We start from the raw sequence: 18644 nt of genomic DNA, 5'->3' as shown, positions 1-18644 counted from the left end.
TGGGTGGTGCTACCCTAACCACAACTTTCTGGAATTTTTCTGAGTCTTTTGCCCCCGCCCCCCATGCTGGGTCATACATACACTGCACCCTCATCAATACAATGATAAATTTCTCCCACCCCCCTCTGAATTCTGTGCCCCCAGCATGTTCTGATTCCATTGTCAATGCTAAGCAGGAAAATTGCTAAAAAACTGAAGAAACAGATTTTTTCCCAAGGCAAACATGCTAAATTTAGTTCAGGTTACTGTTCCCCCCCCCCCTTTTGCTGGCCACATATATATTTATCTGTTATAAACAGAAAAATGTGTATTGTCTAGGTTTACAGCCCTACCTGTCCAAGAACTTTCAGGCAGCTTTTAGAAATGAAAAATCTTACGGCCCATTTGTTGTCAAAAACTATGCAGGCTAGACAGTGAAACCACACAAATTAATTACACTTTCTGCTTGCTGCATATGTTTAAGAACATAAGAAGAGTTGTGCTAGATTAGACCAGTGGTCTCATCTAGTCCAGCATCCATTCTCATGCAGTGGCCAACCAGTTACTCTGTAGGGCCAACAACAGGGCATAGAGACGAAGGCCTTCCCTGATGTTGCCTCCTGGAACTGGGATTTGGAGGTTTACTGCCTCTGAATGTGGAGGTTCTCTTTAGTCACCATGGCAGACCTATGGTGACAGAAGAAGAAGAGTTGGTTTTTATATGCTGACTTTCTCTACCACTTAAGGAAGAATCAGACTGGCTTATAATCACCTTCCCTTCCCCTCCCCACAACAGACACCCTGTGAGGTAGGTAGGGCTGAGAGAGCTGTGACTAGCCCAAGGTCGGCTAGCTGGCTTCATATGTAGGAGTGGGGAAACAAATCCAGTTCACCAGATTAGCATCCACCACTCGTGGAGGAGTGGGGAATCAAACCCGGTTCTCCCAGATCAGAGTCCACCGCTCCAAACCACCGCTCTTAACCACTACACCACACTGGCAGAAATCATTGTGGACTGGAGACCACATCATTAGAAGACCCCATCAGAAATCCTTATTGAACTGAGTAGACTGTTATCCACAAAAACATCTGCTACAGTAAATGTTAGTTTTTTCAAAGTGTGTCAAAGCCCATTGCCTTTTTCTTTGTTTCCCACACTTAACAGGCAAGCACGAATCCTTCTCTGTAGATTCCTGAGGTAGATACCTGCCCTTTTCTCTGTCAAGAGCCAGGTGTGCTGTATATCATCTGTGTGCAGTGAAACTGTCATACAAAACAGTGAAAACAGCAGAGCAGCAGATTAGCACCCAGATAGTGGCAAACCACAGTTTGTCATATTGTCCCAGCTTGTTCTCTTCCCTCCAGGAACACGGTTTACTCTGGTTGGCCACAAAAGTGGAAATCTCTTATTTCCAAACCGTTGTGCGAGGGGAAGTTTTGTTTGGGAACAGGTGGAGGTGGGGAAACAGGAACACACTAAGAGCACATTCCTGAGCCTCGAGGGCGAAAGCCCTTAGGAGGCTGGGAAATGTGCTGCACCGGCGTTTGGGCCCCCTGCGCTGGCGCCTGGGCTACTTAGGCCGGCGTTAGTGGCCCCAGCACCGGCGTGGAGGCCCGGATGCCGGTCGCCACCGATCAGCGCTGCCCTGGAACGCCGTTGGGGCCTTCCACCGGCGTCCCACTGGCGTAAAGGCCCATGCCAGCGTTCCGGGGGAGTCCCGGTGTCCCGGGAGGCGTTCCCGGGGTGTTCCGGGGGGAGGAGCTGCCGTTAGGCAGCCTCCTGTCCCCTTTTGCCCCTGGGTACACCAGCGGCGAAAAGAGCGAGAGCCTCACTTTTCTCTATGGGGCAAAAAGCCCCATTTAAAATTTAAAAAGCCTTTAAAGAGCTTTTTTGGGGTTTTCGGTGCTAGGGAAATGGGTTAGGAGGCGCCACAGTGGCACTTCCTCCCTGCCATCCCCAAACACCAAACTCTCAGTAATGCTCTCTAAGCTGCCTTATATTGAGTCATATAATTGAGCTCAGTTTTGTCTACGGAGATGAGCAGTGGTTCTCCAGTATTTGGGGTAGAGAGAAGACATTCTCGTCACCTTCTGCCTGAGACCGTTTAGCTGGAGATGCCTGGGATTGAACCTGAACATTATGTATGCAAAACAGGTGCTCTGCCACGGAGTCTTTCCTCCAGCAAGATCTTATCTATTATATTTTTATCCTGCCTTTCCTCCAAGGAGTGTTTTAAGAGTTGAATGGCTTTTAATTGCCATGCAGTCACAATAAGCTCTTTACCCAGGCTTTTAATTGATGTTCCAATCGTCTTATGTGACCCGTTGTTTTTTCCTGTCATCAAACATTGCTGGTTTGATTTCTTAGATTTTTATACTTATTTGGGAGGTGCTATTTTTGTTCTGGTTGTTTGGGCTGTTATATTAGTGATGCTTTTGTATCAACTGTAATTTGATATTTTAATTGTGTATGGCATGCCACCTTGAGAGACCCCTTGGCTACGAATTCTAGAGTACAAGTTTGTTTGTTATAAATAAACAAATTAGTCTTCAGTTTCCTTTGGGAAAGGCGGGGTAAAAATCACACACACAAAGTTTGCTTTTTTTAAATAGTTAGGCAGTCTAAAAATTCATCTTTCATTCCCCCCCACTTTAACACATTTCTCATGTTTCCCCCTCATTTCACTATTAGAGGATGCAGACAAACCAGCCTTTCTTGACGTAAAAAGAATTCAGCATTTTTTTGTAAACTTGCTGTTTGTTTATTTTTATACCCGCTTGGGAAATTAATCGAGGTGTATTTATAGACTTTGTGGTTGGCCAACAGGGAATTAGTTTGCTACAAGAATTTCTAAGATTTCCACATTAAGCCTGCTTTTTTCCCCTTATTTTTTAAAAGACTGTCTTAGTCTTTCCTTCACTCTGTAATTATTGTTTCAGCTAAAAATTTAGGGGAGGAAAAAAATTGTTTTCCTTTATGGTCTGATTCGGGGATTGGTTTAATGGGTTACTCTGCCCCCTTCCTGTTAAAAAACAGAATACACACATACCAATTTATAGAATGAGCATTCTCAAGCTTCCAGTTCAACTGATTGGTCTCAAAGTAGCCCGCCCTTGGGAACATACAAGCAGGGTGAAATGGCTGTAGCTACCCCCCACCCCAATACTGTATTCACCAGTATGAAGCAGCATGCTGATCTGTACTAGACTGAAAGTGCAGCTTAGTGCCCCCCCCCCCAGCTGTGGCTGGACATCTCACCGACAAACCACCCTGCAGTTTCCCCTGTGAGGAGGAGAGAATTAGGGTGTTGGTTTTTTGTTTGTTTTTAGTTTCTCAGGCTCAAAAGAGGGGGGAAACAGGACCCACAAGAACTGTGCCTAGCTTGGGTATTGTGTCCTGCCGATCTCCTGTGGGAACTGTGAGAACTTCGTACTGTGCATGTGGAGAAAAGTCCTTGAGGGGATGCAGCCCTGGTTTAGAATAAGGTTGGATCTTCATACAGACACACATTAAAGCATTCAGTTATAATATCTTTAAAATGAATTGTGACTGTTTTATCAACCACATGGAGTTCATGGTACTTCTAATGGGGAAAACAGAGAAAGATTATTAGGCTTCTGATGTTTCACTGACACATTCGTTCATCCACTGTGTTTAACATAGTTGGATTCAAACTCTAGACCAGACTAGGAAGTCGCCAGAGGTGCTAAGATCCAGGTGATGCCATTTGGTATTTCACTGTCATCATCTCAGGATCCATGCTCTGCATTTAGTTCCCGAAGCTTGAATATTTATGGCACCACAATCAAAACAACCTAGACGTTTAACTTGCCATTTTATGGAGAAACACTCTTTGCCCAGTGACCCCCACCCTTTGCTTCTGGAACATTCTGTGCCTTTACAGCCCTGCGCGGTCCATGCTTGCTCGGAAATAAATCCCATGGACTGCTTCTGGACAAGCAGCAGTCCTTTTCAAATGTTGGCTTTCAAGTGAGTGATCTTGCTCGGTATCCATGCATGTATACAGAGACACCCAAGCAGGAATCTGTCCTTAGTCTCTAAGCAGGTAGAATTATGCATTGCATGTGGACTGCAGGACCAGGTCTTTTGGGTCACATTGCGTAAAGGCACTATTTGGCTACAATAATTTTTTATAGTGCCTGGTTCGTTTGCGTGCTTGTTCAGGAAATAATTGCATGCCAAAATGGGAAGATTTAACATTACCAAGAAGAGAGCCCAAAATTTAAATTGTGGTTTAAATTGTCCTGGTTAAGATCAGTACAGCTTGAAGAGTGTCTTATTGCAGAAGTTCCACATTTCCTTAGAAAAAGGGACTTAAAGGCTTTTTGGAAATTGGACTGTACAATGGCGTTTCTGTGATACAAGAGTTCCTTTTCGCCAAGTTCTGCTTGTTCTTCCTCAGCAAGACATTTTTTAAGTTATATTTGCCAATTCTGAACGCTCTTCTGCCAGTTTTATTTGGGAAAGAGATTAACAAGTCCAGAACTTCCTGAGTCATTTTTTTAAGTGGTGCTTAATTGGCTACCCTCCAAGTGTCTTTAATGGAGGATGGTTTTTGATGATAAGTTACATATTTTTAGTTAATAGTTCAGCAATTTCACATGGGACTTCTGTAAGAACTCCTGGGAGAATGCCACCTGGCCTCTGTGGCGTGTTACTTTTTAACTTGCCAGTTACATCGGAAACGTCATCCTTTTGTCAATTTTGTTTTGATAAAGTTTTTTTTTCTGGTGCTCTGCCAGGAAAAAGACATGGTTCGGGCGTGAATTTGCCTCCCAACATCTTGTGCAGGGAAGACAACCAGCCAAACGTTTGTTGAACTAATTTTTGTGTTCTTTTTCCATCTTCTTTTTACACCTTTGTCGTTTAATTGCTCCACTGTTTCTCTGGCACATTTCTTTTCTCTGTGTTACTTAAAAAGAAGTATTTGTTGATGGTTTGTGCATCTAGAGAAACGTGTTCCTCCAATTCTTCTTTCTCATGGTAAATTTATAGTTGAGCTGCACCGGAAGTTCTCGCTTATGTTCACATGGGAGAGCCAGCGTGGTGTAGTGGTTAAGAGTGGTGGACTCTAATCTGGAGGACTGGGTTGGTTTCCCCACTGCAATACATTTAGGCAGCGGGGTGTCCTTGGGCTAGTCACAGTTCTTTCAGAGCTCTCTCAGCCCCACCTGCCTCGCAGGGTGTCTGTTGTGAGAGGAAGGGAGAGGAAGGGAAGGAGATTGTAAGATGGTTTGATTCTCCTTAAAAGGTAGAGAAAGTTGGCATATAAAAACCATTTATTATTATTGTTATTATTATTTTCAAATTCATTTTTACACCTGCCAAATATTGATCTCTGTGTTTGGATTTGGTTGGGCAGGCAAAAAACAAACCAAAATAAAAACACCCCACCCTGCTACATTATAGGAACAGTGTGCTAAAACTGTTCCATTGAAAATAGGTGTGCCCTTACTTGGGGAGGGACTGTGACCCAGTGGTGGTGAGCTTCCATTGTGTTCAAATGAAACCTGGTTTAATCCCCAATATATCAGCTAGAATCTTGGGTGTTGTAAAAGTCTGTGTCTAAGACACTGGAGAGCTGCTGCCAGTCAGGGTAGACTGTTCTGAGCTAAATGGGTTAATGGTCTGACATAGTATAAGGCTACTTCATACATTCATGTTTAATGGTTATCTCCTGGAAAAGCACTTCTTAGCATACAGATCTAATGGGGCCAATACTCAGTGCAGCACCAATTGACATTTTGGCTTGCCAGGTTTTATGCTTATGCATTTCTTTGCTTGAGATAGACTGAGATATATTATTGCTTTTTGTCCATTTTAACCTTATAAGGATGCTGTTTAACTGCACCTTCTTGGTTCCTTTTCTAGTCCATGATATACACTTCGGTTAAGCATTTAATATGTTTTTTTAAAGATGATCTCCAAGTTCCTGAAGGAACATGGCCCTCTTAAATGGTATCTCTTAGGTTGCTTTTTGTTTGTTGCTAACCTTCTCAGTTTTCAAGATGTTCCCTGTTTGTTAATTAAATAGAACTATTAGAGTTTTGCATATATGTTGATTTTGATAAGGATGAAGTCATGGTTTCTGGCTAATTCAGCCATGTTTAAATCTTGCAGTGGATTTTTGGTGCTGTTTTAGCATTAAGCCATGTAACCTGTCCTCTTACAGTCACCCATAGTTCACTGCTCTGAGGCATGAGCATTTAATCGGACATTTTGCCTCTTCTGTGATGCAAATGTCTTTTGACCCTCAGCTAATCTGAGGATCCTTGCTTGTATTGCTTTTCTGTAGGGTTGTCACCGTAGTAAAAAAATGTCAGTTGATTTATCATGTGAATTTTAATCAAGTATATCTGCATAAATTTTCTTATGAATAAAATTGTTCTGCAAAGGAAAACATCCCTTTTTTAGGCAATATGTTTTATACTTCGAAATAGAAGTATTCCTTCTATTATTATTATGTTCTTGTGTGAGGGAAAGAAGGAATGCCTCTTCTGAGGTGGCTCAAAAGAAGCTTTCCCTGCTGTATAATAAGATATGAGGTGTCTCTTCTAAGGTGGCTTGAGCAACATGCATTATTTGTACAGATGGACTTTAACTGGAATTACTAGCATTTTAAAAAATGGCTGATTAAAAGCACATTTCAATTGTTCCTAGTTATTGAGCAGATTATAGAATCATAGAGTTGGAAGGAACCACCAGGGTCATCTGGTCTAACCCCCTGCACAATGCAGGAAATTCACAACTACCTCCCCCTACTATTGATGAGTTGTTTACATTAAATAGTACTGCTCTGCTTTGGGATTTCGATCTATCATGAATGTGTAGATTTTTAAAAAATGTAAGACTGCAAACTTTAATTGGTAGTCTAAGGAGCTATAGTTCTGGCTGATGAAAACTGGGGTCACCCTGAAGTGGTGATAGTGATTTTGCTGTTCCTGATTTTTTGAGGCTAATCTGGGTCCAGGGTGTTACTGTTACAGAAATGAAAAAGATGCACGTCCCTTGTCATACTGACGCTGGCTGAGCACAGATAGGAGCCTATTTGAGGACCTGCTATGTGGCTGTGAGGCTAGTGAAGAAATCTCCACAACACCTTCCAGCAAAACTCTGTAAAAGGCCTGTAAAACAGCCTGGCTGTAAGGATGAACTAGTTGGATCGACAGTCGCCCACTGTGTAGTATCGGACATTTGACTAGTCAGAAGAGGCTTGGTAAATCGACCAGTCAGATATGGTTAAATATCGTTGAAGTATTTTTGAAGCATTAATTTTGTTATCCCAACCAAAGAGATACTTTTAAGCATCAAGAGATTTAATATTTAGGCTCGTTACCAAAATAGATCAGATAACAGTTCTTGTGAAACATGTGTAATGAATTAGTTGTTGTTGTTGTTTTAAAGTAAATGTGTCCGACTGACTGTTCTCTTTGGCTGTTCTCCGGAAACACCCGGGTCACTGTGGTTGAAGAAAGGCAGTCTGTAAGGATTTTAATACATTTAATTATCTTACAGCTGCAAATTTTAAAAACTGAAATGAAGCAAAAGTAACTTCAGGTATTTTAAACAGTCAGTTTTTAAGTTCTAAGTAGGCCGTGTGCTAGTTCATCCTGGTTTGCTATGCAGCTAGGTTTGTTCCCTACTACTGCAGGGCTGAGAGCAAACACCCTTAACTCCTGGTGCTGGCATTGTTAGACAACAGAATGAAATTAACCAGGGGTACTGCCCCTGACTGCAACATTCTTGGCTTTAGAGAATATTTAACTGCAATCAAATAATGGGTGGTCAGCTGACAATATTTGATGTGTCTGTTGGTTGGTGTGCCAACCCTTTCTGTTACAGCACCTTTGCAGATAAAATTGCTCCCATTCATTCTGACATGCATGCGTCATTGAGTGTAGATTTTTTTGGCTGCAGTTGAATAGAAGGGTTAATTTTCATCTGAGGGTGTGGAGAGAGAACTTGGTTGACTACTTGTGCCCTTGATTCTTCCCTCAGAGGCTAGCTTTATGCAACCAGGTTGCTGCAGGAGGTGGTCAGGCTTAGTTCCTGTGCCCTTGAAGGAACCCTTTTTGGATCTCTTGAATCTGAGTAGTGTGGTGTAGTGGTTAAAGTGTTGCACTAGGATCTGAAAGGGCCCAAGTTCAAGCTCCCACTCTGCCATGGGTCTCACTGAGCGACTTTGGACCAGCCACTGTTATCTCAGCCTAACGTACCTAGCAGAGTGGTTGTGAGGATAAAATGAGGAAACGAGAACCATGAATGCCGCTCTGAATTCCTTGGAGCAAGAATAGGATAAAAAAAATTAGTAGGTAGAATAGGGCTGGCTTACCTATGAGGCAAGGTGAGATGTTCACCTCAGGCAGCAGATGATTGTGGGAAGGGTAACAACCTCCTTCACCACCACACCAGCCTTTATTCCTACTTTGCCTCTGTCTCAGTCAGGAGATGGAGGAGCTAATGCCTCTTCACTCGTGCACAGTTGCCAGGGTAGTTCAAGTGTTGGCTGAACTCTTTCAAGAATCTATGAGGATCTGGAATGTCTAGTAGGGTTTCACTTCTTGTTGTGCTGGTTTTAAAGGCTTGGGGGAACGAAGAGGCAAGAAACATCAGTTCATGAGGTAGAGGAGGAAGCTACAGCTGGGTTGAGGAGCAGGATGTTTCGAGCCACCAATGTGAATAATTATCCCCTAGACCAGTGGTCTCCATCCTGGTATCTGTTGGTTCCATGGTGACCGCTAGCACCCCTCTTGATGCCCACAAACTGTTTTTAGAAAGTGGGTGGGGCCAGCAGTGCTTTTGAGTGGCCACCAAAGACCTGATTGGCTGTGTAGATTAAAATAATGGCGCTTCAGCAGCAGCTGTCACCACAATTTGGGTCTTATTCTCTCTCACTCCTCTTTCCTAGTATATTTTAAAAATATCCCCTCTTCCCACCTGCACTTGGACTTCCTCTGCATGTGTAGCTCCACCTCTTGCAGCAGCCATTTTGTGGCTGGGCCTACCTCCTGAAGCAGTTGTTTTGTGGTTGCGCCCACCACCCTGTGTCAGAATTCCAGAGATGCTCACAGGCTCAAAAAGATTGGGAACCCGTGCCCTAGGCCCTGTCCTCAAACATTCCTGTGTAAGGTCAGACTGGCATGGTCACGAAGCAGTGCTTCTCCGGCTGAAGTTCTCTCCCACCTTCTTGGCTTTGTTCTCTTCTTCCAGAGGACAGTTAAAAACTTTCTGTTTTTCTGCAAATAAACTGTCGGTCCTTTTTAATGGATTGTTAGTTTCTGCTCCTCTTTGAGGTTATGCTATATGTTAGATTACCAGTCTGATTTTAGAGCCTGAGCTGTTACTGATAGTGTTTTAATTGAATGAATTGGTTTTAGCCAAGGCCGTCAGTGAACTGTGCTAGAGCACGTGCTTTGCAAGCAGAAGGTCCTGAGTTTAATCCTGGAGAAGGAACCCGTGCTGTGACTTTAGAGAGCTGTTGCCAGTCAGAGTTGACAGTACAAGGCTAGATGGGCCAGTGGTGTCTCTCTTAGGGGAAGGCAGTTTGATGTGTTTGTCAGCTGCGCAGAGGGGCCTGTGTGCACCGTATGATGGGGTATGCGCAAAAAAAAAAAAAAAGCATGATTGGATCGATCTGCCTTTTTGCAAACTAGCCAGTGTTCTTTAGTTGGTTGACAGACCTACATTCAAGGTTTTGGTCTTATTGGAATGTATGCCCTGTTTGTGCAATGGGGCTGTTCCTCTGGAATGCCTTTCCCTTGGCTGTTTTATGGATTTTTCTACCCAAAGGCAGCTGTATCCCATTGATTATGCAGTTGTGGAATGGATGGGGCAAAGGGGCTGCCTTTACAACAAGCGGGACCTCAGATGCAAGCTGTATTCATGCCTTGGGCCCGCTTAATAAGTGTGTAAAATAAATGCCTTGAAGCTGGCCCAGAATTTCAGACAATGGTACAAAATTAATTATTGCGACAGAAGTCTGGGATTCCCCCTCCACAATCCCTCCCACGAAATTCCTCACTGCAGTAAAACAGTCAATGTCAGCTCACTTTTACCCTTAACCCAGGGTGTGGATGAAGGGCAATGGACATTGTAGCCTTGCTGAAGGCAAACAGGGTTGGAGCTGGTCAGTGTGTTGCAAAGGAGGTGTCTGGCGAATCCTGAGCACACCACTGAAAAGGAATGATTATAAAAACAGTGAATAAAAATAAAGTTCGGTAATTAAACTACATGCAGAATGTCCTAGGTTCAATCTCTGGGTAAAAGGACCTTTTCATTTTGCTGGACATGTATACTAGACCTCTGTTAATACTTGGGTGTTCAGGGATAAAGTTGCCAGCTTTTGGTTTCAAAAACACCCGCCCCTGTGAGTTAGGGGGAACAGCCAAGGCAGAAGCTGGTAGGTCAGGGATGTAACTAGGACAGAATCCAGCTGAACAGGAGGCGGAGCCAGCAGGCATTGCCACAGGTCAGGAGGTGGAGTTTAGTGGATTATAGCAGGTCACGGGCCAAGTTTTGCAGTCATTGCCTTGCTTTTCAGCCCTTATATCTCATGGAGATTGCCTGGTTTTATTGGTCTAAGGCAATCTTATTCTGGGCAGATTTGTGCTGCTCCGGTGCAGGGGATCAGAGGTACCACAGCTTCTTTACGTCAGACCTTCTTAGGGTGTTCTTGCAACATGCTGGTGTGTCCAGTTGAGAATCTGCTGCCTTTGTTAGGTGTTCCACCAAATGAGAATGGTGGTGGAGTCGGGAAAACAATTGCTGCACCTTTAAGGAGCCAGCTTTGCCTCTGATCCAGCAGCCTATATGTTCCGGCTTGGCTTAGCAGCCGGCTTTTAATGGCTGCCTTCTGAATCTTTCGGCATGCTTAAGGAGATGGGCAGAGCCAATCTTTCAGTTCATACTGGACTTCAGAGGAAGACAACAGGAGCCTGAGTCCTTTTCTGTGTCCTCGCCAATGCCTGGTGCAAATATCCCCCACCCCCCACACTTCTGGCACAATGAAGCACATCTCTCTCCACTCTCTGGACATTGTGGAGGGGAAGGGATTTTGCGCTGTGTACTCAGGGCAGAGTAGAGTTGCCGACTCTGGGTTGGGAAATACCAGGAGACTTTGGGGGTGGAGCCTGAGGAGGGCGGGGTTTGGAGATGGGAGGCACTTCAATGCCATAGAGTCCAGTGGGCAAAGTGGCCATTTTCTTCAGGTGAACTGATCTCTATCAACTGGAGATCAGCTGTAATAGCGGGAGATCTCCAGCCGCCACCTGGAGGTTGGCAACCCGAGGGCAGAGGCATTCATCCTTGACTGGATCTATGGCAGGGTGGATAAAAATAAATGATTCTCCCCTGAGGCAAGGGCATCCTGAGCTGCGGGTTGTTTTCCCTCTCCATCCGGGTAGGCAGGACTAAAAGATTCTGACTTCCTGTGATACTTGGCGGGAAAACAGCCTGAGGAAGCCAGTTTCCGTCCTGCCTATCCGGGTGGAGCAGGCAACTCCGCATAGCTCTGTGCCTTTAGGCTTCATTTCTTTAGCTAGGAGTAGTTTCTTTCCCTTTCGTGTTACAGCTTACCTCTCAGTGTTCCGTGAGTCCTTAATCTTCGCCTTGATCCTTGTTTTTTGAGTGTTGGTCTGTCTTCTACCCCCCCCCTCCGTTTTTTCTTCCCTCCTTATTTCCTTAGCCAAGATGGCCGACGCCATTTTAGTTATGGAAGACGACCTTCTCTCTGAGAAGGACTATCAAAGGGGGTTGGTGCAGAGCAACCCCAAGGGCTCCGGTTCTCCCAACGGCCGCCCAGGCGGACCATTAGGGAGCAAAGAGGAACCGGGAGAGACCCAGACGCCTGATCCGGAGGCGCCTTTAGAAAAGCCTAAAAAGGCGCGCAAAATAGCGCCGCAGCTACCGGGCGCCCGGAGAAAAAGGCGCGGCGTTAAAGTTGGAGCAGGGGCGAAAGCCGGGCGCAAGTCACCCGCCTCTTCCCCAAAACCGGCTAAACCGCTCAACAAGCATCAGGGACGTTCGGATCCGATGGCAGCTGCATCCTCTGGTAACCCTGCGCAAACGGGAACGTTCCCGCCGGGAGTTGGCAGCCCCCCCCCCCTCCCAGGAGGTGGCAGGCGCACAATTTATTTCATGGCAAAATGCTGATGACCTTATTAATTATGCCCTCCAGCGTCAGTGGATGGCCTTTCAATCCTTTCAAACTCGCCTCCCTCCCCCTATGGGATTGGACCCCTCCCTTCCCCCTCCCAATCTCCCGCCTAATCCTTCCTTTTCCAACTGCACTTCTGCTGTAAATGAGGCAAAATCAAAGGTCGATGCTCCCTCTGCTGGCAGGAGTGGGTCATGGCCTACAAAAGCAGCAATGAAGGCTAAGCCATGTGAAACCAGGGAGAATCAAATGGATCTCTCTAAGTCTCCCATTTCTTCTGTAGATTATGAGGAGGAGGAGGAGTTAGAGGAGGGGGAATTCGATTCCGACGAAGACCCACCTCAACAAGTAGAACAGCATAACAGACTTTTTTCTGGGGAGGATTATCAGGCCCTTTTGGCAAAGGCTATCCTCGCCCTTGATCTCAATGAGGAATCAGATCAATCTGAAGAGCCAAAGTCTAAGTTAAAAAAAGGGGTCAAGGAATGCTTTCCAAGACCTAAGACAACAACCAATTCAGTACCCTTCCCAGAATTTTTCATTAACGCGGTCAGAGACGAATGGGAGCACCCAACTCCCAATAAACAACTCCCCACTAGTATTAAAAAATTATACAATCTGGCTCCACATGCCATGGAAATGCTTAAGGTTCCCTTAGTAGACGCCCCTGTGTTGGACCTCCAATCACCAGGTTTGATCCCAGAAGACGGGGTGGGCTCCCTGAGGGACCAGTTAGACAGAAAGTCAGACTACCTGGCGAGGAAGGCGCACGAGGCCTCAGCCATGGCCATTCAGACCAGCGCTACCACTTCCATCTTTGCTAGGGCCGCTTATTTATGGGTCAAGAAAATTATACAACTTGTACCAGATGATAGCCTCAGAGTTCTTGGTGGTCTTGACAGAGTACAAACTGCGTTGACCGTGATGGCGGATGCCTCACTAGATACCATGTCCTCAGTAGCGAGGTCAATGGCATCAGTCACCTCCATTAGAAGGGGTCTATGGCTCAGGTCCTGGCCAGCTGATTTTAAGGCCAAAGCTACACTGATGGCCTACCCAGTCAAAGAGGGGAGGCTTTTCGGAGAAAAGCTGGACAGTATCCTTGTTGAAACAAAGGATAAAAAACAGGTCCTTCCCATGCAGATCAAAAAAGACCAACGTTCTCCTCTGTATCATTCCTTTCGTTCCCCCAAATTCACTCCCAGATTCAGAACAGACTTCAGGAGAGGCTCTTGGGTGTCAAACCGGGGATCATGGAACAATACCAGATCCTTTCGCAGAGGGGGGAGATTCTCTAGGCCCCAAAACTTCCAGGCCAGGTCAGATAAGGGCGACCGATTACCCAAACACCCCCCTCAGTGACGCCGATCACACCTACGTGGGGGGGAGGTTACAAATGTTCACAGCAAGGTGGGCCTTGTCCAACCCGGACAAATGGGTCTCTCAGATCCTATCAAATGGATACCTACTGGAATTCACCTCCCGACCCCGGGATCTCTTCCTAAATTCCCCTATATCACTCAAAACAGAGAAACATTCAAGGACAATAACAGCAATTCAACACCTGCTATTCATCAAAGCCATAGAGCCAGTCCCCAGCTCTCAGAAGGGCCAGGGAGTATATTCCATATTTTTTACGGTGCCAAAGAAAAACGGCGACTGGAGGGCCATCCTCGACTTGAAGTACATCAACAAGAGGATGGCTCGAAGACACTTCCGCATGGAAACAGTCAAGTCAATAGTGGAATCTCTACTCCCTGGCACCTTTATGACGGCTGTGGATCTGACGGAGGCCTACCTCCATATTCCTATACATCCACTACACAGACCATTCCTCAGGTTCGCCTATGGACCCAACCATTACCAATTCAGAGCCCTCCCCTTCGGGTTGACATCCGCCCCGAGGGTCTTCACGAAGGTACTGGTAACAGTCATTGCTACACTCAGACAGGAAGGAGTCCAGGTACACCCGTACCTGGACGATATTCTGATCTGTGCTCCAACACCAAATCTCTCCCGCACCCATACAGATCACGTTATCCAGGTCCTCCAGGAACATGGATATCTCATAAATTTCGGCAAGAGTTCCTTACAACCTTCCCAAGTTATGACACACCTGGGAACCAGAATCAACTCAAAGACCAACTCTTTATCTCTATCCCAGGAGAGAATAAGCAAACTGAAAACCTTTGCTACCAAACTGACCAAATCAAAGTCCGCTATGCTAATGTCCCTTGCGGCTCTACTGGGCCTGATGGTGTCGTGCATAGCGATTGTCCCATGGGCACGCTTTCACTCACGCCCCCTTCAGTGGCTTCTACGTCCCCACCAATTAGATATAGCAAGAAAAAAGGTCAAGTCAGTGACAATCCCACACAGCGTCAGACACAGTCTTCTGTGGTGGACTGTTCCGTCGAACCTGCACAAAGCCACACAGTACATTCACGAAGACCCTGTTCAAGTCTTCACAGACGCCAGCCTTTTCGGATGGGGGGCCATATTGGGAGATCAGGTAGCCCAGGGTCGCTGGACCCACCAGGAATCACTGCTCCATATCAACCTGTTGGAGCTGAGAGCTGTCAAATTAGCTCTCTGGAAGTTCGCAGACATAATCAGGAACCATCATGTACTTATCAGAACGGACAATGTCGCTACAAAAGCGCACATCAACAAACAGGGGGGGTCCAGGTCCTCTTCCCTTCACAGAGAAGCAGTAGCAATTCTCACTTGGGCTCAAGCCAATCTTCCCTCGATCAGAGCGGAACATATCAAGGGAGACCTCAATTGCCAGGCCGACTGGTTAAGCCGGCAAAATTTAGACGAAGGAGAATGGGAGTTAGATCCAGGAACATTTCTTCAGATCACAGAAATATTTGGCACCCCCTTAGTAGATCTGTTTGCCTCCGAATCAAACCGCAAGGTACTCAGATTCTACTCCAGGTATTTTCACCCAAAGGCAGAAGGCACAGACGCCCTTCTCAGCCCGTGGCCCAGGGGACTGCTGTATGCTTTCCCCCCAATACCCATTCTACCAAAAGTCCTCCGCAAGATCCATCAATACAAAGCCAATGTGATATTAATAGCCCCTTACTGGCCTCGGAGGCCATGGTTTGTAACTCTGAAGAGCATGTCCTGCCAAGATCCATGGCAAATTCCAACGGAATCCAACACTCTCAGACAGGGAGCTATCCTTCACCCAGACCCTCATTGGTTCTGTTTGACCGCCTGGCACTTGAAAGGCGGTCACTGCTAGAGCTAGGCTATTCCGTCGAAGTGGTTAACACAATTTTGGAGGCCAGAAAGCCCTCCACTAGGCGCATTTACAACGCGTCGTGGAAGGCTTTCGTTCGCTGGGCCAGGAGAAAGCAAATGGACCCACTTCACCCTGACATTCCCGGCATCCTGGAATTTTTACAGGAAGGGGTTAGACAGAACCTGAAGGCTTCCACTTTAAGAAGACAATTGGCCGCCATTTCTACTGTTGTTCCTTTCACGGACGGACATCCCACGACACAGCATAGACACATCTCTGCCTTTCTAAAAGGGGTATCCCAAATTCAACCTCCTGCCTCTCACAGGTTCCCTACATGGAATCTTAATCTGGTTCTTAAGATTCTCATGGGTCCACCATTCGAACCTCTCAAAACGGTTCCGATGAGGTACCTTCGCATGAAGGTCCTCTTCCTTACAGCTATTACCTCAGCTAGGAGGGTATCGGAACTCAGAGCCCTTTCCATCAGAAAAGGCCTGTGTGTCTTCCATAAAGACAAGGTTGTCCTAACTCCAGACCCCACCTTCCGGCCTAAAATAAACTCCCATTTCCATAGATCTCAGGAAATAAACCTCCCATCGTTCTGCCCCAATCCATCAGGCACAACCGAAGCATTATGGCATACCTTAGACCTCAGGAGAGCCATCCGCACATTCATTAAGCGTACTGCAGAATTTAGAAAGTCAGACTTCCTATTTATAGGAATATCTAACCCCAGTAAAGGAAAAAAGATGTCAGCCGCTGCCATCAGTAACACAATCAAGGCATGCATAGCTGAAGCTTACAAGGTAGCTGGCAAGCCAGTGCCCGAGGGCATCACAGCTCATTCCCTTAGGAGTATGGCAACTACTGCCGCCTTTGACAAACAGGCCCCGCTGGAAGAAATTTGCCGGGCCGCAACCTGGTCCTCTGTTTCAACATTTATCAAGCATTATAAAATTCACACATGGTCCTCAGCGCAGGCGGCCTTCGGCCGCAGGGTCCTGCAGAATGTAGTCGAGTAAGTGTAGCTTATCCCACCCTTTTTTGGGGAGCTCTTATAAGTCCCGCAGCTCAGGATGCCCTTGCCTCAGGGGAGAATATAGCCTTGGATACTCACCGTGAGGGCTTATTCTCCTCTGAGGCGAAGGGCATCCTGCCCCTCCCTTATAACTTGTCTTACAATAAAAATTTTAACTGTTCAGTACTTGTCTCCTGCTTAGCACAGGAATGGCTCTATCTGTCTATCTGTTCATGTTGGGTTATATGCAATTGCAATTTACAGTTAGTTTATATAGCGAGTTCTTCCTACTGCTGTTAATGAAGCTAGTCTAGACGGTAACTGGCTTCCTCAGGCTGTTTTCCCGCCAAGTATCACAGGAAGTCAGAATCTTTTAGTCCTGCCTACCCGGATGGAGAGGGAAAACAACCCGCAGCTCAGGATGCCCTTCGCCTCAGAGGAGAATAAGCCCTCACAGTGAGTATCCAAGGCTATATTTTTAAAATCAAAATAATCAAATTTTATAAATTTTAATTGGATTTTTATAATTTAAATCAGATTTTTTAAAAATAATAATAAGAGTTGGTTTTTATATGCTGACTTTTTCTGCCACTTAAGGAAGAATCAAACCAGCTTACAATCACCTTCCCTTCCCCTCCCCACATTAGACACCCTATGAGGTAGGTGGGGCTGAGAGAGCTCTAAGACAGTGGTGGCGAACCTTTTAGAGACCGAGTGCCCAAACTGCAACCCAAAACCCACTTATTTATCGCAAAGTGCCAACATGGCAATTTAACCTGAATACTGAGGTTTTAGTTTAGAAAAAACAACACGTACATTAACATCTTTTGCCTTAAAAGAAAAACACAATAATAGAGCTTTCAATGATACAAACAACTTTTTATTGAAAGGTAAAAGTTTGCATTTGGCATGCTTTTGAACAATTAATGTTTGTTCAAAGCCCCTAAGCTGGGCGGCGGGGAGTCCAGGGAAGGCAGACGCGACGGCTGCTCAACTTACCCGCGCGTGCCCACAGAGAGGGTTCCGCGTGCCAAGTCCGGCACGCGTGCCATAGGTTCGCCAACACGGCTCTAAGAGAACTGTGGCTAGCCCAAGGTCACCAGCTGGCTTCGTGTGCAGGAGCGGGGAAACCCAGTTCACCAGATTAGCCTCATATGGAGGAGGGAGGAATCAAACCCAGTCCCCCAGATTAGAGTCCACCGCTCCAAAACACCGCTCTTAACCACTGCACCACGCCGGCTCTCAAAATGCTTTTTGAGAGGAAAAATCTATCTAAAGATACTTTTCTATTTAAGATACTTTTTAGCCCAAAGGTTATTCATCATGAAATAAGGATTAGTTTTTAATTACCATATTTTCCCGTCTATAAGAAACCCCCGTGTATAAGATGACCCCTATTATTTTAACCCAAGTTAAGAAAAAAATAGGGGCCGTCTTATACATGGGGGCGTGTTAGAGGGCGAAAGAGGCCCTTCGCGCTGGCCTGCCGGCGTCCGGCGTTCAAACCGGTCGCCACCCACCCGCCCGGTCGGGTGGGCGGCGACTGGTTTGAACGCTGGCCGCTGAGGGCAACAGGACTCTTTGGCCGCTCCCTCTCTTCCCCGCCCGTCAGCTGAATCTCACCATGCGGTATCTGGGTGCCCAATAGGGTTGCCAACCTCCAGGTACTAGCTGGAAATCTCCTGCTATTACAACTGATCTCTTGCCGATAGAGATCAGTTCATCTGGAGCAAATGGTCGCTTTGGCAATTGGACTCTATGGCATTGAAGTCCCTCCCCTCTCCAAACCCCGCCCTCTTCAGGTTCCACCCCAAAAACCTCCCGCTGGTGGAAAGAGGGACCTGGCAGCCCTAGTGCCCAATAATGAACCCGCATTTGCATGGCACAACTGCCAAATGTGTATGGGCCTGTTTAAGGGTGTCGTCGCCATTGATGAGCTGTGGTCTGTATCAACAGCACCAAGAACTACTCAGCAGCCATTTGGGATCCTGCCAGACTTTGTATTGCATGCTTCCTTTCTTTAATCAAAATTCTCTCCGGAATTTTAAATGCCATATTTGAACCCTTCCCCAAAATTCCTAGCTCAAAAACTGTGTTGCTAAAACCTTGGGGTTTTTTTTAGTAGCTGCTATAATTTTTATTCCTTTTTCTCCTCTTTAGAAAAGTTACTACACAGACCTTTCTCCCTCCGTTATTTAAAAAAATGTGTTCTGAATAA

This window comes from Euleptes europaea, chromosome 14 (assembly GCF_029931775.1).
Source record: "Euleptes europaea isolate rEulEur1 chromosome 14, rEulEur1.hap1, whole genome shotgun sequence".
Classification (NCBI taxonomy): Eukaryota; Metazoa; Chordata; class Lepidosauria; order Squamata; family Sphaerodactylidae; genus Euleptes; species Euleptes europaea.
The sequence above is the reverse complement of the archived record's forward strand: the minus strand, read 5'-3'. Positions refer to the sequence as shown.